A 27,285-nucleotide genomic window follows, 5' to 3' on the forward strand; every position below is an offset into this window, starting at 1 on the left:
ATAAAGAGAAAACTATGAAAACCATCATAGAGAACTACCAAACTGAATTGGTAGTCTGAAATGCACAAGACAAGAAACAAGGGAAAGGCAGAAGAACTGAAAAATAAGCAATAAAGGGGCAGCATTAAGCCCTCATATAGCAATACTCACTCTAAATGTAAATGGACTGAACTCTTCAACCAAAAAACACAGAGTAGGGGGCTGGCCCAGTGGCATAGTGATTAAGTTCACATACTCCACTTCAGCAGCCTAGGGTTTGCAGTTTCTGATCCTGGGTGTGGACATAGCACTGCTCGTCAAACCACGCTGTGGCTGCATCCCACATAAAGTGGAGGACGATTGGCACAGATGTTAGCTCAGGGCCAATCTCCCTCACACACACACAAAATACAGAGTGGTTGGATGGATTAAAAAACAAGACCCAACAATATGCTGCCTCTAGGAAACATACCTCAGCTCTAAAGACAAACACAGGCTCAGAGTGAAGGGATGGAAAACAATACTCCAAGTCAATGGCAAACAAAAGAAAGCAGGTGTTGCCATATTTATATCAGACAAAGTAGACTTCAAGACCTAACAGGTAATGTGAGACAAAGAGGGGCAGTATATAATGATGAAAGGACACTCCACGAAGTAGACATAACAGTTATAAATACATATGCACCCAACACAGGAGCACAAAAATACATGAAGCAACTATTAACAAACCTAAAAGGAGATATCAACAACAACATAATAATAGTGGGGACCTTAACACCCCACTTACATCAATGGATAGGTCATCCAGACAGAAAGTCAACAAAGAAAGTGGATTTAAACGAAAAACTAGACCGGATGGACTTAATAGATATATATAGAATACTCCATCCCAAAACAGGAGAAAACACATTCTTCTCAAGTACACATGGAATACTCTCAAGGGTAGACTGTATGTTGGGAAACAAGGCAAGCCTCAATAAATTTTAGAAGATTGAAATCATATCAAGCACCTTTTCCAACCACAGTGCTATGAAACTAGAAATCAATGACAAGCAAAAAGCTGGGAAAGTGACAAATATGTGGAGACTAAACAACATGCTCCTGAACAACCAATGGATCATTGAAGAAATTAAAGGAGAAATGAAAAAATATCTGGAGAAAAATGAGAATGAAAATACACCATATCAACTCATATGGGATGCAGCAAAAGCAGTCCTAAGAGGGAAATTCAGGCTAACCTTAACAAACAAGAAAAATCTCAAGCAAGCAATCTTAAACTACACCTAACAGAACTAGAAAAAGAAGAACAAACAAAGCCCAAAGTCAGCAGAAGGAGAGAAATAAGAAAATTTAGAGCAAAAATAAATGTAATTGAAACAAACAAGCAAAAAATGGTAGAAAGGATCAATGAAATAAAGAAATTATTCTTTGAGATGATAAACAAAATAGACAAACTCTTAGCCAGACTCACTAAGAAAAAAAGAGAGAAGGCTCAAATAAATAAAATTAGAAATGAAAATGGGAAATTACAAGTGATACCACAGAAACACAAAGGGTTATAAGAGAATATTGTGAAAAAGTGTATGCCAACAAATTGGACAATCTAGAAGAAATGGATAAATTCTTAGAAGCATACCACCTCCCAAAACTGAACCAGGAAGAAATAGAGAATCTGAATAAACCAATCACAAGTAAAGAGATTGAAACAGTAATCAAAAACCTCCCCAAAAATAAAAGTCCAGGACCAGATGGCTTCTCTGGAGAATTCTACCAAATATTCAAAGAAGACTTAATACCTATCCTTCTCAAACTATTCCAAAAAATTGAGGAAGATGGAGGACTTCCTAACACATTCTATGAGGCCAACATCACCCTGATACCAAAGCCACACAAGGACAACACAAAGAAGGAAAATTACAGGCCAATATAACTTATGAACATAGATGCAAAGATCCACAACAAAATATTGGCAAATTGAATACAGCAATACATTAAAAAAAATCATACACCATGGTCAAGTGGGATTTATACCAGGGACACAGGGATGGTTCAACATCCACAAATCAATCAATGTGATACACCACATTAACAAAATGAGGAATAAAAACCTTATGATCATCTCAATAGATGCAGAGAAACCATTTGACAAGATCCAACAGCCACTTATGATGAAAACTCTCAATAAAACTGTATAAAAGGAAAGTGCCTCAAGATAATAAAGACCATATATGACAAACCCACAGCCAATATCATACTCCTCGGGGAAAAACTGAAAGCCATCCTTCTGAGAACTGGAACAAGACAATGGTGCCCACTCTCACCACTCTTATTCAACATAGTACTGGAGGTTTTGGCCAGAGTAATTAGGCAAGAAAAATAAATAAAAGGGATCCAAACTGGCAATGAAGAAGTGAAACTATCACTGTTTACAGACTACGTAATTTTATATATAGAAAACCCTAAAGAATCCATTGGAAAACTATTAGAAATAATCAACAACTACACCAAAGTTTCAGGTACAAAATCAACTTGCAAAAATCAGTTGCATTTCTAGACTCTAATAATGAAGTAACAGAAAGAGAACTCAAGAACAAAATCCCATTTGCAATCACAACAAAAAGAATAAAATACCTAGGAATAAATTTAACCAGGAAGGTGAAAGCCCTATACCTTGAGAACTGTAACACATTATTGAAAGAAATTGATGATGATGTAAAGAAATGGAAAGATATTCCATGCACATGGATTGGGAGAATAAACATAGTTAAAATGTGCATACTACCTAAAGCAATCTGCAGATTCAGTGCAATCCCAATCAGAATCCCCATGACATTCTTCACGGAAATAGAACAAAGAATCCTAAAATTCACATGTGGCAACAAAAGACCCAAAATAGCTAAAGCAATCCTGAGAAAAAAGAACAAAGCTGGAGACATCACAATCCCCGACTTCAAAACATACTACAAAGTGATAGTAAGTAAAACAGCATGGTACTGGTACAAAAACAGGCACACAGATCAATGGAATAGAATTGGAAGCCCAGAAATAAAACTACACATCTACAGACAGCTAATCTTTGATAAAGGAGCCAAGAACATACAATGAAGTCTCTTCAATAAACAGTGTTGGGAAAGCTGGACAGGCACACGCAAAAGAATGAAAGTAGACCATTACCTTACACCATATACAAAAATTAACTCAAAATGCATCAAAGACTTGAAGGTAAGAGCTGAAACCATAAAACTCCTAGAAAATATAGGCAGTACACTCTGGCATCTGTCTTATAGAAGGATCTTTTCAAATACTGTGTCTACTCGGACAAGGGAAACAAAGGAAAAAATAAAGAACTGGGACTACATCAGTCTGAAGAGCTTCTGTGAGGCAAAGGAAACGAAAAGACAACCCCCCAGCTGGGAGAAAATATTTGCAAATCACATATCTGACAAGGGGTTAATCTCCAAAATATATAAAGAACTTGCACAACTCAACAACAAAAAAACAAACAACTTGATCAAAAAACAGGCAGAGGATATGAGCCACCATTTTTCCAAAGAAGATACAGATGGCCAATAGGCACATGAAAAGATGTTCAATATCACTAATCATCAGGAAAATGCAAATCAAAACGACTGTGAGATATCACTTTACACCTGTTAGAATGGCTATAATCACCAAGACAAAAAATAACAGATGTTAGAGAGGATGTGGAGAAAAGGGAACCCTCATATGCTGCTGATGGGAATGCAAACTAGTGTAGCCACCATGAAAAACAGTATGGAGATTTCTCAAAAAATTAAAAATAGAAATACCATAGAACTCGGCTATCCCACTACTGAGTATTTATCCAAAGAACTTGAAATCAACAATTCAAAGAGACTTATGCACCCCTATGTTCACTGCAGCGTTATTCACAATAGCCAAGACTAGTAGCAATAGCAATAATAATAGCAAACTCTAGTATAGAAGTTAATTATCTATACTTCTAAAATTTAATTACCCATATAGATAAATCTCAAATAACAGTAGCAAACACATAGTGCTTACTATGTACAGACATTACTCTATGGGCTTTACGTGTTTGTTTTTTAAAGATTGACGCCTGAGCTAACATCTGTTGCCAATCTTCTTTTCTTTCTCTTTCTCTCTCTCTCTCTCTTTTCTTCTTCTTCTGCCCAGAGCCCCCAGTACATAGTTGTATATTCTAGTTATAGGTCCTTCTGGTTGTGCTATGTGGGACACTGCCCCAGCATGGCTTGATAGCAGTGCTAGGTCCACACCCAGAATCTGAACCGGCAAAACCCTAGGCCACCAAAGTGGAGTGCTTGAACTTAACCACTTGGCCACAGGGCCAGCCCCCAGGGTTTACATGTTTTAACTTATTTAATTCTCACAGAAGCCCTATGAGGTTAGTGCTGTTACTATCCCTGTTGTACACATAGGGAAACTGAGGCTCAGAGAGGTTAATCAATTTACCCAAGATCATGCAGCTAATAACAGTGAAGACAGGATATGAGCCCTGGAATCATTAGTGCTTGACCACCAGGTTATACTGCTTCTCAATAGTATTATACTGCTGAAAAATCAAGATGCAAAAAGATCCATACAGTATGAAACCATTTATGTAAATGTTTAAAACCCTCAAAATATTTCTGTGTGTTTTTATAAAATCATATATGTAGAAGTATAAAAATATTCGTCAGAGTGGTACTTACAAACTCAGGATAGTGGTTACCTCTGGGGGAAAGGGGAGAGGTGAATGAGGAGCTAATTTATAACATTCTATTTCTTTGTTTAAAAATCTGAGGTCAATATGGGGAAAATATTAACATCTGTGGTGAGCACATGGGTGAATGTAACAGTTTATATTCCTTGTCCAAGGTCACATATGATAAGTAACAAAGACAGATTTTTTATTAAAAGATCACCTAGTCTAATTCCCTCATTTAGGATTTGGAGCCAGTCTGTATTGATTAGGGAACCAACCAAAGAGTAATTTGTTCAAGGGCCTACTATGAGTCAGTGGCAGGAGCTAGGTCCCCAGACTTCCAGGATACTTTTCACCCTCGCTACCACCCCTACCAACATCCTGCCATTCTTATATGATCTGTTTTACCTCCTGGTTTTTCTCTGAAGCTTCATGGTTTTGCCTGCTGAATAACTTGTGTTTATCCTATTGGCTAATCACTTTTAAAGAAATAATTTTTTTGATTGTTCACTTACCTTCTATTGCTCCATATTCGAACAAGATTGTCTTTCAGGATCATAAGCCCCAATCAGCACGAGAGTCAAGGCTTTCTCTAGGAATTTGATGTCTTTTCTGCTTGCTTTCCCTCCTCTTTCTTTTTCTTTCCCGCTTAGCTTCTCCTCCCATAACCCTATATTCCCATCACCTAATATCCATCAGATTTAAGACTTTGCTCTCTCTTCCTAACTCCGTATCCAAATTCTTTATTGGAAAGGCTTACTTGGTGGGTCACATAATGAATTAAAATTTAGAAAGCATTCACATTGTGGAGTGGGTCACAGTTCTCAAGGTGTCTACATGATCTTATTTGATCCTCTTTTCAGCTCAGATGGTAGGCAGATGAGATAGTGAGTTCAGACAGTTTATGTGACTTGCCCAATATCACAAAGAGAAAGTAACAAAGCCTGATATGGAATCTACATCTCCTGACTCCTTATTCACTTCTCTTTCCAATTGCCCCCATCTCTTCAAACCACCAGAAAAAAGTTGCTTCCTGGAAATGAGGATAAATCAATGTAGGGCTGTGTCACCTTTTACCACACTCTTCCATGGTCATTCCCACAAAGGTAGACAATGCTTGCTGCAGGGCCTTGTATTAAATAAAACCCAAGTGAGTGAGAAGAGGAGAGCCACGGCCTAATAACTTACAGAGTCAACAGAAGGGCAGCTTCTTCAATTAATGAAATTTACATAAAAATTTGAAAATGATGAGACCAACATTGAAAGTCCCCAAAGAAATTTTACTAATAAGGCAGGCGAGGCCTCAGCAATCAATCTGCCCAACTAGGGTTTAACTTTCCGACTGAATGCTCCTTAGATCACCCAGAATTTCTGAAAGAAGCTAAATCAAATCTTTCTCTGACAGTATTTGTTTTTGCAGATTAACTCATTAGGCCAAATTTATTCTGTCTCCTAGGATCCATTGTGAATTAAATTCTCACTAAATCCTGCCTGTGAGTATCCTCAGCACAGCCACTTCCCTTCCAACGCCTTCTAACCTCAGTGTCAACACCCATTCTAATTCCAAAGACTGGAGAGAAACACAGGAAGATCAAACCACAAGGCTTGTGGCCATCTCTTTGAAAGCAAAGAGATAAAATGGGGAAGCCAGCTGCTGGGAGTTCCCAGGATTTCTTAAAAATCCTTCAGCAACACATCTTGCCTCTGCTGCCTAAGGACAGGGAAGACGCTCAGCTCCAGCTACGCTTAGAGAGGCTGATAAAGGGCACTGTAAGTAGGAGGAAGACAATTTTCTTTTCTTCTCCTGCCTACAGAGATCTTATCTCTTTCTTTAGGTTAAGTTTCAAATGACCTGGGTTGCTAGAGATCCTCTCCGTAAAATAAATGTTACCCTTTACTTTTGCTTCTTTTGTAAAGCCTGCTCTCCTGTTCTACTTACTGCTGCTTTTCAGCTGATGAAACATTTCTTCTTTTCATTTTGCATTGGCAAGAATTGTGGGGGCCTGGAATTGGCCACCCCAAGATATGTCTCTTTGGCATGATGATTATTTGGGGCTGGTTACTTTGCAGACAGGAAAGCAACTGAAAAGTAGAATTTACTTACCCTTTGTAAGAGACGTTTACATTGTAAAGGAAATCTCCATCTGTAAAGATGTCTCCCTCTCTGTACCAGGAAGAAGGGGGGAGGACCTTATCTCTAGAAACTCTTAATCAATGGGGAAGGCAAGGACTTAAATCTGCATTTGTTTATTGTGCTTGTCTGGTAACCTCCTGTAACTGACTCCCCCCACCCCGACATCCTCCTTTTTCTTTAGCTGGATATGATATTTAAGGTGGTGGCTTCAGCCATTTTGACGAGTTGCTCAGCTTGCCTGAGCCTCTCCCATGTATACATGTTATAAAGCTTGTTCAATTTTCTCCTGCTATTCTGTCTCATGGTGAATTTAATTCTTTCTCTGGCCAGAAGAACTCACATTGGGTAGAGGAAATGTTTTCCTCCCCTACAGAATCTTCCTGCCCCTGAGATGGATTGAGGATGAAATCATTTTTGTAGTATAGTTGGTTCTCTTCTTCTTCTTGTCTTTGAAATTACAGACAGGCAAGCAGTAAGCCTCCTCTGCTGTAGGGTGAGAAGCGAAGTTCCTTTGTTCTCTGCTCTTTGAGGGGAAGCATATGAGTTTAGTTGGCAACTTTGATTTGCTTTCACAGTAAAGCTGCTGCAGCTTTGGAAAGTTTAAAAAACCTTGTCAGTCATCCCTCTTTTCGTAGTTTTGAGGAAAGCTAAACAGATTTATTTGTTTCACTTTTGTGGGTCAGAGTAGTTAGGGATTTAGCATAAAGGAATCAATCTACCTTTTGCTGACTAGTATCTTCTTATTTCTCTTTACTCTGCTTTTTCCATTTTTCAGCAGTAAAAAACAAACAAACAAAAAATTCCATAGGAAGAAGTACTCCAAAATTTCAACCCTGACTCCAGAGTCACATTTTAGCTCTTCTTTAAATGTCTTCAGAAAGTTGCTTGTAGTATCAGATTTCTAATGACTCTCACAGAGCAGAATTTAAGATCTGTGATCAGTTTGCCCGTGTAGAATCGGTTCATTTCATATTTATTAGAGCTGAAACAGAAGAACAAAATTCCATTTATTGCAAATTCTCCTTTTCCTTTCTAAGTATTTTATTTTTCAGAGTGGATGCCCACTTTGACATGTTTTCATGCCCATAAGAGGAAAGTATGGATTAATATTTTCAGTTGTGGATAAGTTTGCTCTGCTTCAGTGACATTGGACATTTATTCTGCCATTTCCATTGGAGAGGCTCTAGGAAGCCAAAGGGAAGGCACATTGGAGTCACTTTTGGTTGTCAACACAAATAATCCATAACTAATCTATAAATCAAAATTGAGCTGAGTTTATTATGAGCTGGATCTGAGGACTAGCCCAGGGCCTTCTTTCTCCAAGGAAAGAAGGGCATCAAAGAAGCGGAGTGTACAGAGTGGTTATATACCATCAAAGAGCATGTATCACATATGATTGGAATGTCCCTTTTACAACAGTCATGAGATTGCCTAGCTGGCCCATGATTCACACAGCAATTGATGAACACAACAGGTAGCAGGTCTGTGGTGATGAGCTGGGTGGTCACAGCAGGTCAGCAATCAATCCCTAGCCCAGGGAGAGATGCCTACCCTTAAGGAAATGCTGCCGTGGGGGAAATTACATCTTTCTTTATCTTAAAAGTCTTTGTTTTTGTCTTTGGGACATAGTAAATACTTAAAGCAGATATATAATGCATGCTCAATGGCCACCTCAGGCCCTTTTGGAAAAACAAAGTCAGGCTGAATTAGTTTGACACCAAATGGCTTCCTCATATACTCCAATATAGCCTATTGCTTGTCATTTATCTATCAGGTTTTCTTCGGTTATTTTGGGTGTCTTTGTGGGATCAAGAGATCTTGACCCACTCCAAAAAATACTTTCATATGTGTCTGTCTCAAAATCTTTTCTACTAAACAGAACTAATTCATTTATCATCTTAAGATTTGCTAAGCTGTATTTCCTTGGTTCTCCCTTGATCCTTTTCTGCAGAAAATTTCATCAGACATCAAAGCCTCTTTCCTTACTTCTGCTGTAAAGTTGTTGAGAGCTGTAGCAAACTATTGGCTCAGCTTCAGAACATTTTACTGAGTGCAGAATGCATCCCAAGTAGAAGGATTTCAGAAAACCAGAAGACAGCATGATTACTGGGACAAAGAAAAGAGAGAGAAGTGGTTTCTGGGGGGCAAAAACAAAATCAATAAAATTGCCACTAAGGTCTTTGTTTAGTGATGAGCACTAAATCAGGCTGAAGGGAATGATGTCAGGAGATTAACTTAATCATTTTGGCAACTCCTACCAGCATTGTATCTCCTGTACACTGTGGAAATGAATATCTGGGAAGCCTGGACTCCAACCCATTTCAGTGGAACAGGGAGATAGATTTCGTGCTGATAAGCAGCTGCCTGGATGATTTGTGTCCTTTTGCTTCTTGAGGAGGAACACAGCCTCAAGCCTTCTTTCAAATTATAACTCAGAGCCCCTTAGGCAGAACCTGGGCCTCCCACATGGTTCTTGATCTCATAAGAAGAGTCTTGAAGCAGGCTGTCCACATAAGATCCAAATCACTGATTAGAATATATTCAATTTGGCATCTGTTAGGCATAAGAATTAAACTAGTCAATTCAGTCACAACAGTAAAAATCAATCTGTGTATATAGATACAGTCCAAGAGATCAAATCATTTTTATATTTTTAAAGAAAAAATTATTCTGATACTTGTTAAAATGGTAAGGAAGACTTTATTCAAGACTATTTCAATAGGGATATTTCAATAGGGCAGGGAGATCAGGCTTAACTTTAAATACAGCAAAGACAGTTGGGGATTTATAGCCAACCAGCAGAGTGAGAGAGTCAGTGAATGGAAAATTACTGAAAGGTGACATCAAGAGTAGGGAGATTCTTGCTAAAGGGAGACTTATACATCAAAGGTGGGGGATGAGGAACTTGATCAGATATCAAGGGTAAGATATCAATTCTCACTAAATTGACAGGATTCTCACTAAGATTGGGGTAGGTGGGCCAAAGACAGAATAAGGGCCAAGGTCAAGGCCTAGTTGAGAAGAGGGCTCAGGGGAGCCTAACTAAATTTGTTCAGGGAGAGAGTCTTTGTCAGTATCTACAAGCTTACATCTCTTTCTCCCCATCCTTTCCTATCCTACTCCCCCAACCAGCTACAAAATAGAAGTCTCCAGTTTCCTCAGCCAGCTCCTCACTTATTCTTCCCAGACTTCTTTATTATTGAAAAAGAGAGTGTGCCAGACTCTCAGGACTCCAGGTTCAGCATCTCAGCTAGTGGATGTGTCTCTGACTCATTCTAGTCCCTGATTGCTAGGATCAGTTTACTCCCTAGTGAAAGAGTCAAGGCCCTCCCTACTTTGGGAAACTTGCTTCCTAGATGTGGAGAACCATCCCTGACAGACCCATTGGCAGCATTTGCAGTCCCGACTCCTGGGGGGAGACTTGTCAGTAGAGAAGGAAGAGCTAGTGATCAAGCAAACTATCCCCTTGGCTGGCACATTTTTAGGCAATCTGACAGTCAACAACGTTCACTGAGTGTACAAAACTGAAGGAGTTCTAAAGCCAGGGCTTGAGAAGTGGGGTTGCAATATTGTGATTTGTCATTTAAATGACCAAATATATAGTTCTTATTTATATTTGGTCTTCCCTCACAGTTCCTGGCTCACGGCTCCCAAAACCATTGGGATTTCCAAAGTGTTGAGAGTGATCAAAATGTTTCTTATTATGTTAATAAAGTGACTTTTGGAAAGCACCTAAGGATGGGGGCTGGTTGCCAATGGAACCAGCCACATTATAAGAGGGTTAGGACTTTCCATCCCACCCCTTGAACTCCAGGCAGGGGAGAGGGGCTGGAAGCTGAATCAGTTACTATGGCCAATGATTTAATCAATCATGCCTATGTAATGAAGCCCCATAAAAACCCAAAATGCTGAGGCTCAGAGTTTCTCGATTGGTGAACACATGGAGGTGCTGGGAAAGTGGCACACCAGGAGAGGGCATGGAAGCTCCACACCTTTTCCCCATACTTTGTCCTATACATCTCTTCCAACTGTCTGTTCCTGAGTTATACCCTTGTTACCAAACCAGGTTTGTTTTTGCCCATTAACCAGAAAGCCAAACACCAAGATGATCAGATTGCAGCAGAGAGATGGTTTTAATCACAAGGCAGCCAAGCAAGGAAGTTGGAGAACAAGTCTCAAGTCCACCTCCTCAAAAATGCAGACTTGGGGATATTTATGGGGTAGAGAGCAAGGTAGTTTAAAGTACAGAGATAGATGATGGAGATGAGGAGAGGTGAGGTAATTGATGATATGCGTAAGCATAATCTAACTTCATGCCTCTTCATAGGATGCATGTTCACAAAATGGAGGTGTTAGCATGATCTTAGGGAGGAGATTTTAGCCTCTTGACATTGAAAGGTCACTTACTGGACATCTGTGTGGGCCCAGTTGATGGGTTGGTGGTCTCAATCAGACTGAACTGGGAAAGAGGGTCCTAATTCCTGAAAAATAGCTGGAACACCCATTACCCTGGTGACATAGGCACCAGGGAGATGTTATCTATAGGAAACTAGTTGGAGTCAGATAGCATAGTGCCTAAGCAGCACAGTTAACAATGGGTGGGCGAACAGCTAAAAGTTATAATTAGTAACTGCAAAAAAGAAAAAAACTTTAGTTGCTAGCTACCTAATCATCAATGGCTAACTGTTTACAGGTTTCATCCTTTTATAATAAACCAGTAATCTAGTAAGTAAAATATTTCTGTGAGTTCCATGAGCTGCTCTGACAAATTAATCAAACCCAAAGATGGGGTCCTGGAAACCTCTGATCTATAGGCAGTCAGTCAGAAGTACAGGTGACAACCTGGGCTTGCAACTGGCCTATGAAGTGGGGAGGATGGAGGATGGAGGGGGTATTTCTGCAGGACTGAACCCTTAACCTATAGAATCTGATGCAATCAGAATTGAGTTGAGTTCTTGGACACTTTGCTGGTGTCCAAGAATTGCTTGTTGCAAGTGTGGGGGAATCCCCTCCACATGTTACAATTGGAAACAACCACCCAAAAAATTGGTGCCAGTGAAATGGTATTTGCTAGAATGACTCTGGCTCACAGAAGCCTGTGGTTTGGGAAAAGAAAGGATGAAAGTGTGGGGGTGAGGAACCTTTGATTCCTAGGTGGCCACGTGGTCACCCATGGTATGGAGCAGAAGCTATGCTGCCCTTAGTTCAGTGGAATTTAGAGATGGATCCAACTCCTGAGGAGTCGGTTCACTGGATGCATAAGGAAATGCAAGCTAATAAGAAAAAAGCAAAATATTCTGTCCCCTGGTTATTGTTATCTGTAACATCTAAACTAAAAGGAAAAGAGAATGCTGGGTTGGACCTTGATGCTGGACCAAGCTCAGATTTCAGTCTGAGCTTCCACCAAGAGCCTCAACGCTCCCTCTGAAGGGAAAAGTTGTGCAGGGGCAATAGAAAATAACTCTAAGACCTCTGGTGGGTGGGGGAAGTTAACATGGGAGAACAGCAAAACCAAGAAACTGTTGAAACTGTTACTAAGCCCCAAGGGACCGGTGACCCACAAGTGGGTCCTTTTGCCCAGAGCCACCTGCACCAATAGAATGAGACCAGGTTTGGAATAGCAGAGCAGAAACATTATGCATTGATCAATGAATGGAGGGGGCAGAGCTCATGCTCTAAAACACCTTCTCCTCAAAGGGAAGGTGAGCAGGGTTCTTATGAGGTGTGAAGAGAGAGGGTTCTCTGAGTCATCACTCGGGGCAGGGGCATTTGGGGCATGTGTAGATCTTCCCTTCTTGTTCATGGCACCTTTTACCTGAGAAGGGAGACTGCCCAACTTCTTCTCTAAACACCAAATCATATACCCCAGATGCAGCAGCTGATATGTCTCATATGCAAGCCATGTGGACTAACTGGGATATCCACCCACTTAATACACCCAATACCCAGGTCATGGTAAATGCTGTGGTCCTTTCACAAGGACACTCTGATACCAAGCAATGGGCTCACTCTTCTCACTGTGATCTGAGCCAATTAATCACACCCAGTTAGAGACTGAGAAAGGAAGTTTAATTAGGTTATATAAGCTGGCAAGTCGGAAGATGGGTGACTAATGTCTCAAAAACCCATCTTCAAGGATTACAGAATCTTAAGGCAGTTATATAGGGAAAGTGAGCGGTAAGGAGGGTGTTTAGAAATGTGCATGTTGGACTCCAGGTTCTCTCATTGTGCTTTTCTTCTGTTGATGATGATGAATATTCTACAGGTGTTCTTTCTTTCTGGAGGCCTTCTTATTCCCTGGGAAAATTCACTAAAATTGTTAAGAACAAAGCTATCAGAGTACCTCAACAGGGGTATTTGCACAGGATCAGGGCCAGAAAATCATGAAAGCTTGCAGCAATTTGTAATGATCACATGCTAGAAAGATTTCAACTAGGAAAGGGTTATTTAGTGTAACAAGATGGCCTCACTTATGTTCACTTACAATCTCATATAAGCTTATTGTTGTAAAACCAAGAAACAACTTAGGAAGCCTTACCAAATTTGCTATCTCACCTTCCCCTCATGGGTCTTACAGATGCTAATAAAAACATTAGGTTAATTAACAAGAGAGTGGGGAGAGGCCAGGGACTTTCCCAAGAAGGTGGAAATTTTTAAAAAGGTTATTAAGAAGTAAGATGAATAAAGCAAATTTTGATAGGAGTGAAAGAAAGAGGAAACAGAAAGGGGAGAGTCATGGACTCAGTCTCAGCAGGGTTGAAATCTTTAGATGGTTATTAAGAAATGAGATGAATAAAACAGACATGATGGCATTAAAACAAAGATGTTAATACAGCACCACCTAAGACTGAGAGGGCCAAAGGGGCCCCTTATCCTTCCCTCAACATTAAAGGGCCTCAAAGAAGTCTACCCTATTTACCCATGTTGGAGAAATTTTAAGGCAGAAGGTAGGGGCAGGCCCAGTGGCATAGTGGTTAAGTTTGTGCACTCCACTTCAGCAGCCTGGGGTTCTCAGGTTTGGATCCCAGACATGGACCTAGCACTGCTCATCAAACTGTGCTGTGGCAGCATCCCACATAAAATAGAGGAAGACTGACACAGATGTTAGCTCAGGGCCAATTTTCCTCACAAACACACACACAAAAGTCAAAAGGTAGAAATTACAATGAGAAACCTGACCAGCAATTGCTTGGGGCAGTGATTAAGCTAATTAAGATAAAGATTGACGAAAGGGTCAGGGTTTCTTGGCTCGACCCCTCACTGGGGACCCAAAGCCTTTTGCACAAGATTGGGTAAAAGGGGTAGGGGGTGGAGAAGAGAAGTTTCCAAGACTGCTTGATACAGGAAACTCTGGGGTACTAAAACCCATTGGTGAAGCCCTGACTCAGGCTACAGTTAGACTGAGAGAACATGAAAGTGTAAGGGTTGATAGGATTGTGAAAGTTGGAATGTTTAAACAGGCATTATGTAAAGAACTTGGGTTAACTTTACCCAAATATTTTATGGTAATAGATATTATGTCTGGCCAGGGAACATTTCCCCTACACAATGTTAAAAGATGAACTGGGGCATATTAAAATGTTTTTTTTTTTTTTTGAGGAAGATTAGCCCTGAGCTAACTACTGCCAACCCTCCTCTTTTTGCTGAGGAAGACTGGCCCTGAGCTAACATCCATGCCCATCTTCCTCTACTTTATATGTGGGATGCCTACCGCAGCATGGCATGCCAAGCGGTGCCATGTCCACACCCAGGATCCAAACCAGTGAATCCCGGGCTGCCGGGAAGTGGAATGTGTGAACTTAACCGCTGTGCCACTCACTGGGCTGGCCCCAAGCATATTAAAATTTTTTTTTGAGGAAGATTAGCCCTGAGCTAACTGCTGCCAATCCTCCTCTTTTTTCGCTGAGGAAGACTGGCCCTGAGCTAACATCCATGCCCATCTTCCTCTACTTTATATGTGGGATGCCTACCACAGGATGGCATGCCAAGCAGTGCCATGTCCGCACCCAGGATCCGAACCGGCGAACCCTGGGCTGCCAAAGTGGATTGTGTGCACTTAACTGCTGTGCCACCGGGCCAGCCCCGCATATTAAAACTTTTAAGAGTTTATTTGAGCAAAAATCTATTTGAAGTGGGCATATATAGCAGGTGGAAGGAAGCTCCAAGGAGTTGTGCAAAATGAAAGACTGTCATAGCCAGAAACGAGCAGGAACAAGGAAGTTATACAAGGCAAAAAAGCAGCCCGCTTATTGTGAAGTCAATTTCCCTTAGGGAATGACAGGAGTCTATCAATCAGATTACCACACTAGTACTGATCAGGCAGTTCCTGATTGACTGGTTTAAGATTCCATTTCTGGGAGAGCCAAAACTGTAATTAAGTCTACGTTTGGTGATGGGGAGCTTAGCATAAATGACTCCATTTTGGGCCTGTAGTCATGTTTTTTGTTTTTTTCAATTATTTTATTGAGGTCATAATGGTTTATAACGTTGTGTAATTTTAGGTGTAGATGATTATTTATCAGTTTCTGTATAGACTGCATTGTGCTCACCAACACTAGTATTATAAAACCAAAACCTGTTCATCAAGTCCTAGTGGAGGCTACAGTTAGGAACGTAAGGTTTGATAGAATTAAGGTAAATATTTGTAGAAGAATTAGTATATTTGAACAGGCTTTGTTGTGAGGTGGTTGCATCCCTTTATCTGATTCTGTTATGGAGATGGACATTGTATGTGACTGGGGAACATTTCCCCTACCTAATATTGTAAAACAGAAGGCATGTAGATCCGCCCTTCAAGCAATGTTAATTGGCCATGTTAAATGGGAACCAGTAATATTGCCTGAGCCCACACAGTATGTAATAGAAGCTGGAATGCTAGTAGGGACAAATTCTCTGTGCAATAGCCCTGTAGGGGAGGAAGACAATTCCTCTACTCTCTAGGTCCTTCTGGCTGGTCTAAGAATTAAATTGACATGAGACAGAATAACAGGAGAAAGTCAAAGTTTAATGACATGTATACATGGGAGAAACCAAGGAAAACGGAGTAACTTGCCAGAACGGCCAAAGCCTGTCACCTTAAATACCATCTTCAGTTAAAGAGAAAGGAGGATGTTGGGGGTAGTGGTTTGGGGCTTCAAAGGGAAGGAAGGCAATTTAGGTGAAGATGGAAATGAGAATGGACCAACTCTAGCCAATGTGACCTGAAAGACACATTTTACATTACACTGCAGTTATCTTAGGGTATTAGCTCCTTCCTGGGACAGGCCTTCTATTTTAAATTCTTTTAGGCAGTTAGGGGGAAGGTCAAACTTTCTTTCAGAGTCTTTTGTTCTTAAAAATAATCAAGGCAAAGAGATACATTTTGAGGTGGTCAATTCTGATCCCCCACACTAGAAACATGTTTACTTTATAGTACAATCTTTTAATAAAATACAAAATGTTTTCTAATAGACCCAAACATTTTTTAGTTTCTGTGTAGTAAGAAGCCAAAAGTAAATAAACCTATCTTTAATAATTAACATCTAATATTTTATCTTATTTGAAAATAATCTAAATACTCAATGCATTGTTATCATTTAATTTTACCTAGCAAAACTTCAAAGTTTCAAATTACCAAAGAGATTTTGGAAGTTAAGTACACATGCCATGAACTATAATTATTGCTAAAAGTTTATCTATGAACCCTTATCTCACTTACATCTAAATCATTTGCTCTCAACAATTGTGTCTAAGTTACCCACGAAAACTTCATGAGATGTTAGACAAAATCAGCTATTATTTAAAGCTATTATTTTGCTGACAAATTTGTAACAGGGATAACATGAGCTTATTTGACTAGTACACCCATACTGCATGTCTGCATCATATCTAGGGCTGATAACTCTGAGGACGAGCATATTTTAATCAAACCAACAAATTTAAAAAGTTTCCATTTACCAAAGATTATTTCATATCACATTAACTTGAAAAACATTTGGGTTAGTTTCTATTACATTTAGAAAGAATTTATGTAAGCAGTTACTTTAAGCCAATTACAAATAGAGCTCTTAATTTTGGCCATACCATCCAGAGGTAAAATATCACACATATATAACATACATATAGACACACATACACAAAGACTCCACAGCTATTGTTTTAAAACTTTAGGACGATGTACCACACCTTTAAAAGTCTGCACAGGGGGAGAGATGTCAGTATCATGGCAGAGTGAGCTTTCCTGGTAATCTCTCCCTCCCACCATACAACAAAAAAGACATTCATACTCCAACAGAGGACATCCAAACACAACACAAAAAACGTCTGAGAGACCCATGCAGTCATATGGTGGAGGGCGGAGAGGCTGGAGCTCCCCCTTGGAGAAGGTGGAACAGGATAAGAGAAAACTTTGCTCCCTCCCCTAAAGACTGTGATCTGGGACTGCAGGAAGCCTTTGAAAGGAAAGGAACGGGGGAGGGGAAGTTCATTCACGGGAACATCAAGGGTCCCTGAAGGCCCTTGCAGCCTAGAGGGAAGCCCTCTCCTGGGGCAAAAGCTTTGTAGGGGGTGACCTCATCAAGCAAACACCCCAGGAAAGTAGAGCAAGAAAAAGCCCAGAGCATGCAGGAGAAAGTGCCCCTCCCCTGACCCGCCCAGCACTGGCTCCAGTGCCTGGGATCTTAGCAGAAGGCTGAGGGCTCAGAATATGCAGCTCTTGACCCCCACCCAGTGGTGATAGGCAGTAACTGCAACCAAATAATACCAGAATGCATAAAAAAAGCCATGCCTGCTAGCAGTATCAAACATTATATTAAATCTCCAGGGGCCAGCCCCTTGGCCAAGTGGTTAAGTTCGCCTGCTCTGCTTCAGCGGCCCAGGGTTTTGCTGGTTTGCATCCTGGGTGCGGACATGGCACCACTCATCAGGCCATGCTGAAGTGGCATCCCACATGCCACAACTAGAAGGACCCACAACTAAAAATACACAGCTATGTACTGGGGGACTTTGAGAGAAAAAGGAAAAATAAAATCTTTAAATCTCCAGACCAGAGAGAAAATAACAAGTACCCAGAAATCAGTCTTGAGGACACAGAAATATGTAATCTAAATGACAAAGAATTCAAAATAGCTATCATCAAAAAACTCAACGACGTAAAACAGAATATAGAAAAACAATTCAACGAATTGAGGAGCTACTTCACAAAAGAGATTGAAACTATAAAGAAGAATCAATCAGAAATATTAGAGATGAAAGACACAATGGAACGAATAATAAAACAAAACATGGATTCCCTGAACACTTGAGTGGACATCATAAAGGAGCGTATCAGCATAATAGGAAGACAGACATGTTGAAATGCTCTAGGTAGAGTAGGAGAGAGAACTAAGACTAAAAAGACATGAAGAAAGTCTCCAAGAAATATCTGACTCAATTAGGAAATGCAACATAAAAATTATAGGTATTCCAGAGAAGAAGAGGAGAATGGAGCAGAAATAATAGCAGAGAACTTCCAAAACCTAGGGAAGGAGATGGAAATCCATGTGGAAGACACTGTCAGATCTCCCAGATATGTCCATGTAAAAAGGCCTACTGCAAGGCATATGGTAGTAAAACTGGCAAACGTGAATGACAAAAGAAAAAATACTAAGAGCAGCAAGGCAGAAGAAAATAACCTACAAAGGAACCACTCTCAGGCTTTCAGCAGATTTGTCTGCAGAAACCTTACAGGCTAAGAGAGACTGGAATGACATATTCAAATCCTTGAAGGACAAAAACTTTCAGCCAAGAATACTCTATCCAGTGAAAATATTCTTCAGATATGATGGAGAAAGAAAAACTTTCCCAGACAAACAAAAGCTAAGTGAGTTCATAGCTATGAGATGTCCCCACACATACCAGTATCCCCAAGAAGGCCCTCATATATGAAAAAAAAAGGGGAGAAAGGGGTTGAAAAGCATGGAGTAAGGAGATAAATAGGTAGACAGAATCAGAACAGATTAGCAAATACTCAAATATAGCAGTAAAAATAAAGGGAAGGAAAACACCAAAAACAAAGATAATCTTGTCATTTTAACCACAAACTGACAACACAAGATGGAGTAAGATGTGAGAAAAACAGCTTAGGAGGGGAAGAGGAAAGGGACTGAATAGATTTAGTCTAAAGAAATAAGAGGCCATCAGAAAATGGACTATCTTATACATGAGATTCTGAATACAAACCTCATGGTAACCACTAAACAAAAAAGCAGAATAGAGACACAAAGAATAAATAAGGAGAAAACAAAGAAACACATCATTAAAAACTAAATAATTCAACTGGTAGACCGAAATACACAGGACAAGAAACAAAAGAAATGCAAGAGAACCAGGAAACGAGTGATAAAATGGCAGGATTAAGCCCCCATATATCAATAATCACCCTAGATGTAAATGGATTGAATTCTCCAAGAAAAAGACACAGAGTGGCGAGATGGATTAAAGAACAAGACCCAACAATATGCTACCTCCAGGAAACACATCTCAGCTCCAATGACAAGCACAGGCTCAGAGTGAAGGGATGGAAGACGATACTTCAAGCTAATGGCAAACAAAAGAAAGCAGGTGTCACAGTATTTATATCAGACAAAGTAGACTTCAAGATAAGACAGGTAAAGAGAGACAAAGAGGGGCAGTATATAATGGTCAAAGGGACACTCCATCAAGAAGACATAACAATTATAACATGTATGCACCTAACACAGGAGCACCAAAGTATATAAATCAACTATTAACAAACTTAAAAGCAGATATTAATAATAACACAATAATAGTAGGGGACCTCAACACTCCACTCACATCAATGGATATGTCATCCAGACAGAAAATCAACAAGGAAACAGTGGATTTTTTGTTTGGCCTGTAGTTTTCCTTTTTTCTGTTGTCCTTGTCAGGCTTTGGTATCAGCCTGACAGCCTGATGTTGGCCGAAGCAGAACGTGTGAACTTAGCCACTGTGCCACCAGGCCGGCCTTATTAAAGGTTTTAAGCAAGCAGTGATGTGTGATTTTAATTGTGCTTCCCTTTACCCCCCCAAAAAAAATCAGTCTGGCTATGGAACAGGGCAAGAATGAAGGCAGGATGTCAATTAAGAAACATTCACAGCTGTCCAGGCAACAGTTACGATGGCTTAGCCCAGGGTAGCTTTGGTTACTGGTTCAGCAGGGATTCTGAACCTTTGAGACTGAGTTAACCAAAGACAGACAGGAAGAACTAACAACTTTAGATATTGATGAATTCCTCATGCTTAACTGGCCTTGTCTTTCTAATGTTTCCTCATGTCCCACATGGATGAGGCTGATTAAAGCAACTCTCAAAATGTTGAGTTCAGTCTCTGAAGTGAAGTGCCTTTCTTCAGACCCATTCACAAGGAGGCAGCCTCGAGAAGTGAGCCAAATTTATGACCAGGGCTTCCCCAGGTCCTCTTCATCAGTCCCTTCCTCCCTTTTGGTGTCTCATTCTCCACACTCAGCAGAATCTGCCCTCCTAACACCGTGCCCCAAAGCTCTCTGAACTCCCCTTTCTTTGCTTCCTCCTCCCCTATCTTCCTCAGAGTTCTGCCCCTTAAGCTTCAAAACAGTAGGGCCTGGCCAGGCGGCGCAGAGGTTAAGTTCACATGTTCCGCTTTGACAGCCTAGGGTTTGCCGGTTCAGATCCCAGGAGCGGACATGGCCCCGCTGGGCAAGCCATGCTGTGGCAGGCGTCCCACATATAAAGTAGAAGAAGATGGGCACGGATGTTAGCTCAGGGCCAGTCTTCCTCAGCAAAAAGAGGAGGATTGGCAGCAGTTAGCTCAGCGTTAATCTTCCTTTAAAAAAAGCTTCAAAACAGTAAACTAATCCAGTAACTCTAATTGCTACAATCTAATCATGACTGAGAGCATTTGCACTTTAGTATCCCTTAAGACATGCTATGGGACCTGGCTAGTTCAGGGAAGATATTTTGAGGCGGAATGTGGCTAAAATTCTGTTTTGTGAGTTGTCCCACTCTGCCTTCCCATAGAACTCAGACTAGGAGAGAGAGGTTGTCTGAGGAAAAGTATTAACTGAAAACATTCTTGATCTTGGACCTCTGTGGCCTGGATCAGCAGGAGAGATTTGGAGCAGCACAGAGTGGGACTGGCTTTCCAAACAAACTTTAAGAGATGACAATCCAGGCAGTCCCCAGGTAGAGGGGCTCCTCTGTCTAGCAGAAGACGAGAACCCAGAGACAGGCCAGAGAACAGTGGGCCTGGAGGAGGCAGGGTTTAAGCAGGCTCCTGAAGGGAAGGGTAGGATTTGGAGAAGAAGATGGGGAATGGCCATGGCATTCTAGACAAGGTGAAAAGAAACTCTCATTTGCAAACTAGAAGCAACAGGTCCAGAAGTACACAACTCTGCTCTTATCTTGCTCTCTATTCCCTGCCCATGATTGTGGAGAAGCATGCAGGGACTCAAGCATAAGCCTATGTCTGACACTGATTCTGACCGATGCTGAGGGGCCCATGTTTTCCTTCCTTCACTCTTCTCCCCACTGGGGCAAGATGGAGTCCACTTAGGGATAAGCAACATTAAGTCACAAACCCTGATCTTGTGGGTGGGATGAGACACACTTTACTCTAGTTAGAGAGTCATCCCATTCAGACAGAGACAGAGCCTCCATCTTGGCTTGGTGGTAAATAATTGTCCCACTCTTAGAAAGTCTAAAGACCCAAGAGCTCTGAACCCCTAATCAATATTTCAAAGGGCTGTGATCTACCAGAGACCAGAGTACAATTTACCTCTTCTTTTTTTTTCCTTTTTCATATTGTGAGAATATTTTTAAATATAGAAAATTTCATGTAACCTCCACCCAGAATTATCCTTATTTATTACCATATTTGCTTAAAGTCTTTTTTATTTAAAAAAAAAAAAGACAAAAAGACTATAGGTAAATTGGAAGTTCCCTTTACCCCCCAGCTCCCAACCCCATAACTCTTCTTCTATTTCCTTTTTTTTCTACTTGTCTTTCTCCTCTCTACTTTCCTTTTTTGCCTGTTTTATTCTCTTCTCGTTAATTCTAAAATCTGGTGAGCTTACATTTTATATGCTCCTCTCCTAAATAAGTTTTTTTAAAAAGAAGGAATTTATATTTGCCTCCATAAGGCTTTTGATTACTTTAGGGATGCATGTCTGGTCCTTAATTGAAACAGGTTTCCATCCCAAGATAAAAGCTGTGATTATTAAGTTATAGGGTATTTTTTCTTGTATGACCTCTAAATTGCCTCTAAAGGCGTGTCCAGAATTCTAAAGATAGTTTAAGCAACTTTCAGCATCAGAATGAATTTATGGCCTCTCAAGGTTACGACTTTGGGGAAAAATACTCAACTGGCTATTTCAATTCTGGTTGTGTCAGCTAAAAATTAAAGTCATGTTTAAATTATGAAATCTCATGACTTAGGCCACACATTACTATCCTTACCAGATTTGGCTGCAAAGCATTATCTGTTTCCAGAAATCAGGTTTATTTTCAGAGGGCAAATCCTTGCCAGCAAAAGGAATGTTCAACAGCATGTGTGGCAGCTTCTCAAAAGGGGATGCCACTCATCTGGAATCACAGCAAGTCAGGGGTAGAAGAGAACTTAAACGTCTAATTCAAATCCTTTCCAGTACAGGTGAAGAAAAAGATGCCTATAGGGAGAAAGTAACTTGCCAGAAGTTGCCAGACCTGGGACGGCTGGGTCAAGAACCCAGGTCCATTCTTTGGCCCCTGCTCCTTTGAGATGTCTGATGCCTGAAGCACTGGTTAGTGAGCTTGCAGGTGATGTCTATAAGCAGGCTCATTATTACATAACTTACTGCTAAAACTTAACTGAGTGTAATTTAGTGTTTCCCCTAATCCACAAACTTCTTCATAGCCATAATGTCACATTATCAGTGTCAGCTTTCTCAATCTTGTAACCAAGCTGGCTTCTTGGGCAGGCAACTTGTGCAGTTGCACGGGGCCCCACACTTAGAGGGCCTCGTGCTTAGTTTAATGCTCTCCTGTCACCTTCTTGAGATTCTTAACTTTTTAACAAGTGGTCCTGCATTCTCATTTTGCATGGAGCCCTGCAAATTAGGTAACCTGCCTCTAAGTTACATCCTGGGAGATAGGAATGAGGAGGAAATTGGCTCCCTGTTTTGTTTGGAGAGAGGTAATGAAATGCCTAGAATTATCCCCGGGAGAGGTTTGAGAACTTGGCACCTGTACCACTGACTCAGGCCACTCAGTACTTTCTGTGGCCCCAGGGTCACCTGCCTGATTTGGATGTGCAGGACCTAATGATCTTCCCAGTATGAGATTTGGTCTCTTAAGAAAACCTCCAGCCAATTAAACTGATTAAAATAGGATGGAAATCTCAGGACTTAGCTTTGGCTGTGCACTCTGGCTGTCACTGGCCTAATGTTTGTAAAAGGAAGCCGCCCTCTAGAGCAGGAAATTCAGGGAGACTGCTTAAGGGAAAGGCAGCAGAGGCTGGAGAGGAAGGGCACCCCTGTCTGCTGCACAGAACTCTGTGAGCCAGGAAGGGTCCGGGGAGAGCAGCATAGAGGTGACTGTGGGAGTGCTCCAGGAGCTGCAAGCCCAAAATTGGAAGGAAACTGAGGAAATTAGAGAGATTCTTGCTCCAGAATAACTCAAAATCATCCAAGACCTGTACTGTTTGTTTAACCATTCTGTTTCTTCTGCCGACCCAAGGCTTTTATTTCCCTTATACCTCAACTCTAGCACTTCTCTCCTCCTTTTCTTGTTGGTTGTCTGTCTTCCCTGCCGGACTGAAAGCCATTTACAGGCAAGGACTCTGTTATCCATCTATCCTGAGCATATAGTAAATTGATTCGATTGAGAGAAACATGTACTGAGACCTTATTTTGTGCTGAGCATGGTGCTAGGCTCTGGGGCAGGGGGTAGAGGGGAGGGGAGGGCATGTAGGTGAATAAGGTACAGGCCCCGCCCTTAGAGAGGCCTCAGTCTAGAAGAGACGGGCAAATGAACAAATCACTACAATACAGTGTGTTTAATGAGGAGAGAATAATTAACTCCCCTAGAGGGAGGTGGTCGGGGCAGGCTTCCCATGGCATTCAAAAAATATCTTTTGCTTGAATGGCTATTCTAAGACAAACTAAGTAGATAAAACATATTGCCACCTCATGCTACCCCAGAAATGATCACTGATAAGCCTGAGTGAACATTAAGGAATGGGCCAGTAGCCCTAATGGAGCCTCCTAAACTCAGCCCTACCAGCTGCCCAGGTGAGTGAAAGATGTGTGGAGAGTGGGATCCCTATGCCATTATCTGATGTGGAGAATCTAGGTATCTATGAATGAGAGATATTTCTCCTCTGGCCCTGCCCTCAGCATTTGGTACACTAGTTTGGCTGAGAAACTAAACCACAACACAAATTATGTTACCTCTTCTAGGTTTTGTCATATCAGAAACAGCGGCTGATGAACCAGAAGGGTAGTAGGGTTTGAGACTATTCCAGCATGAAGAAGAGACCCCAGGGAAAAGGAAGCTATGCTCTGAGAAAGCCCTTTGTTCTGGTGACAGAGCAGTAGGTGCTAAGAACAAACTGCACTCTGAACTTGAGGTACAAAAGAGGAGGAGGGTCCGGCCAATTCCCTAGCCTCATTGTCACAAATCAAATATAACTCTCTATCCAGCTTCTTTAAATCTTTTGATGATTTGTCAAGCAGCATCCAGTATTTTATTTCTATCATCCTTTATTGTTCCTACAAAGTAATAACATAGTTGTAAAAAAATTCAAATACGGAAGTATGTAAAGAAGTGCATGTCTCTACTTTACTCTCCATCCTCGATTTCACTCCTAAGAAGTAATCACTATTAAAAAAATTCCTTTTTTAGAGATTGGCACCTAAGCTAACAACTGTTGCCAATCTTCCCTTTTTTTTTTTTCTGCTTTTTCTCCCCAAATACCCCCAGTACATAGTTGTATATTTTAGTCGTGGGTCCTTCTAGTTGTGGCATGTGGGACGCCACCTCAGCATTGCCTAATTAGCAGTGCCACATCCGCACCCAGGATCCAAACCAGCGAAACCCTGGGCCACCGAAGCCGAGCATGCAAACTTAACCACTTGGCCACAGGGCCAGCCCCTACTATTATGACAGTAGTTAGCTGAGGGCTAATCTTCCTCAAAAAAAAAAAAATTTTTTTTAAACCACACATCTATGGACAGCTTATCTTTGACAAAGGAGCTGAGGGCATACAATGGAGAAAAGAAAGTCTTTTCAACAAACGGTGCTGGGAAAACTGGAAAGCCACATGTAAAAGAATGAAAATTGACCATTCATTTTCACCATTCACCAAAATAAACTCAAAATGGATCAGGTGAGACCTGAAACCATAAGGCTTCTGGAAGAAAACGTAGGCAGTACACTCTTTGACATCAGTATTAAAAGGATCTTTTCGGACACCATGCCTTCTCAGAGAAGGGAAACAATAGAAAGAATAAACAAATGGGACTTCATCAGATTAAAGAGCTTCTTCAAGGCAAATGAAAACAGGATTGAAAGAAAAAAACAACCCACTAACTGGGAAAAAATATTTGGAAGTCATATATCTGACAAAGGCTTAATATCCATAATATATAAAGAACTCTCGCAACTCAACAACAAAACATCAAACAACCCAATCAAAAAATGGGCTGGAGACATGAACAGACATTTCTCCAAAGAAGATATACTGATGGCCAATAGGCACATGAAAAGATGCTCATCGTCACTGATCATCAGGGAAATGCAAATCAAAACTACACTAAGATATCACCTTATACCCGTTAGAATGACAAAAATATCTAAAACTAATAGCAACAAATGTTGGAGAGGTTGCGGAGAAAAAGGAACCCTCATACACTACTGGTGGGAATGCAAACTGGTGCAGCCACTATGGAAAACAGTATGGAGATTCCTCAAAAACTAAAAATAGAACTACCATACGATCCAGCCATCCCACTGCTTGGTATTTGTCCAAAGAGCTTGAAGTCAGCAATCCCAAAAGTCCTGTGCACCCCAATGTTTATTGCAGCACTGTTTACAATAGCCAAGACGTGCAAGCAACCTAAGTGCCCATCAACAGACGAATGGATAAAGAAGATGTGGTACATATATACAATGGAATACTACTCAGCTGCAAAACAGAACAAAATCATTCCATTTGCAATAACATGGATGGACCTTGAGAGAATTATGTTAAGTGAAATAAGCCAGCGAGAGAAGGATAATCTGTGTATGACTCCACTCATATGAGGAATTTAAAATTATGGACTAAGAACAGTTTAGTGGATACCAGGGGAAAAGTGGGGTGGGGGGTGGGCACAAAGGGTGAAGTGGTGCACCTACAACATGACTGACAAACAATAATGTACAACTGAAATTTCACAAGATTGTAACCTATCAATAACTCAATAAAAAAACTTTTAATATATATCCTTCCAGGGTTTTTTCTTTGCGTATCTAAGAGTATACACATTTGAGGGAGTTTTGATATTTATTCACAAGTGGGACCACATTGTTTGTATTCTTCAGTTTGCTTCAATGTTATATTTCTTTAATACATTCTGAGCCAGCACTAATCTGGAATGATGTGCCCCTTCCAGAAGCACACTCTTCCAGGTATAGAACTGAATTATTGCCTGAACAGAAAAAAATGGCAATACCCTCTGCTCTCATGTGCCTGTGATTCTGGATGAGCCCATTCAGGTTGCAGGAACATAATATACAAAGAAGGGTGTCTCCATTTTAGCTCCTAGAAGCTGAGCGGTTCTGAGCTTTTAAGGGGGCAGAGACCATCTTATGGATCCAGAGAAAGCTATGGACCTTCTCTCCAAAAAAATGAACATATGCACAAAATTTTGCAGATGATTTCAAGGTTAAGATTCCCTCCTGCTGTAATTTCCTTTTCTTCTCAAGTATACGTTTTGTTCCAAAAGACTGCCTCCGTCACAACTAGCTTATATAAGTCTTTGCAGTCGACAGTTGCTCCTCCATGTTGGGCCCCTATCAAACACTACTTCACCTCTGGTCACTTTTCTTCTCCACAGGGTTGAGCTTCACCTAGACCCCCAAGTCCTCAGCCATTGGTGCTTAGCAAAGCCAGTGGAAGCCACTATTATAACAACCAACTGAGCCCAGTCACCTCCCCTGCCCAGACACCCTGGCTCTCCTTACTGGTGTGCCACCAGCAAAGCCCAGGGCAGGCGTTCAGGGCTGCACCTTGTTAATACCTAGTATGGTCAACAGCTGATATTGTTCACTGTATTCAAGAAGACTCTGCTGCCTTCACCTCTTCCTCAGTTCTCATCGCTCACTATACCTCTGTCCCATTAGATAGTTAGCCATGCCCCATCACTGGGAGATTGTAATCTTTTCCTTTGCTTTGGGGACCAAGGCCCTGATCCTAAAGGATTAAGATATCAGGCTATCCTCAGGGCCATAGC

General features: G+C 40.9%; 1 protein-coding gene across 6 annotated transcripts in view; it reads left to right on the forward strand.

The window, feature by feature from the left end:
• ASIP (agouti signaling protein) overlaps positions 1 to 27,285 on the forward strand; it is a 117,287-nt gene that overhangs the window by 72,839 nt on the left and 17,163 nt on the right. The window contains exon 1 of one of the 6 annotated variants that reach the window (XM_070246855.1): positions 6,095 to 6,177. The exons of 4 other annotated variants lie outside the window; for them this stretch is intronic. The gene's annotated coding sequence lies outside the window, so the exon portion shown is untranslated. Of the gene's footprint in view, positions 1 to 6,094; positions 6,455 to 27,285 lie in introns of those variants that run through there. One more of the 6 variants, XM_070246853.1, reaches the window with a different exon arrangement.

Source organism: Equus caballus, chromosome 22, assembly GCF_041296265.1.
Source record: "Equus caballus isolate H_3958 breed thoroughbred chromosome 22, TB-T2T, whole genome shotgun sequence".
Taxonomy (NCBI): Eukaryota; Metazoa; Chordata; class Mammalia; order Perissodactyla; family Equidae; genus Equus; species Equus caballus.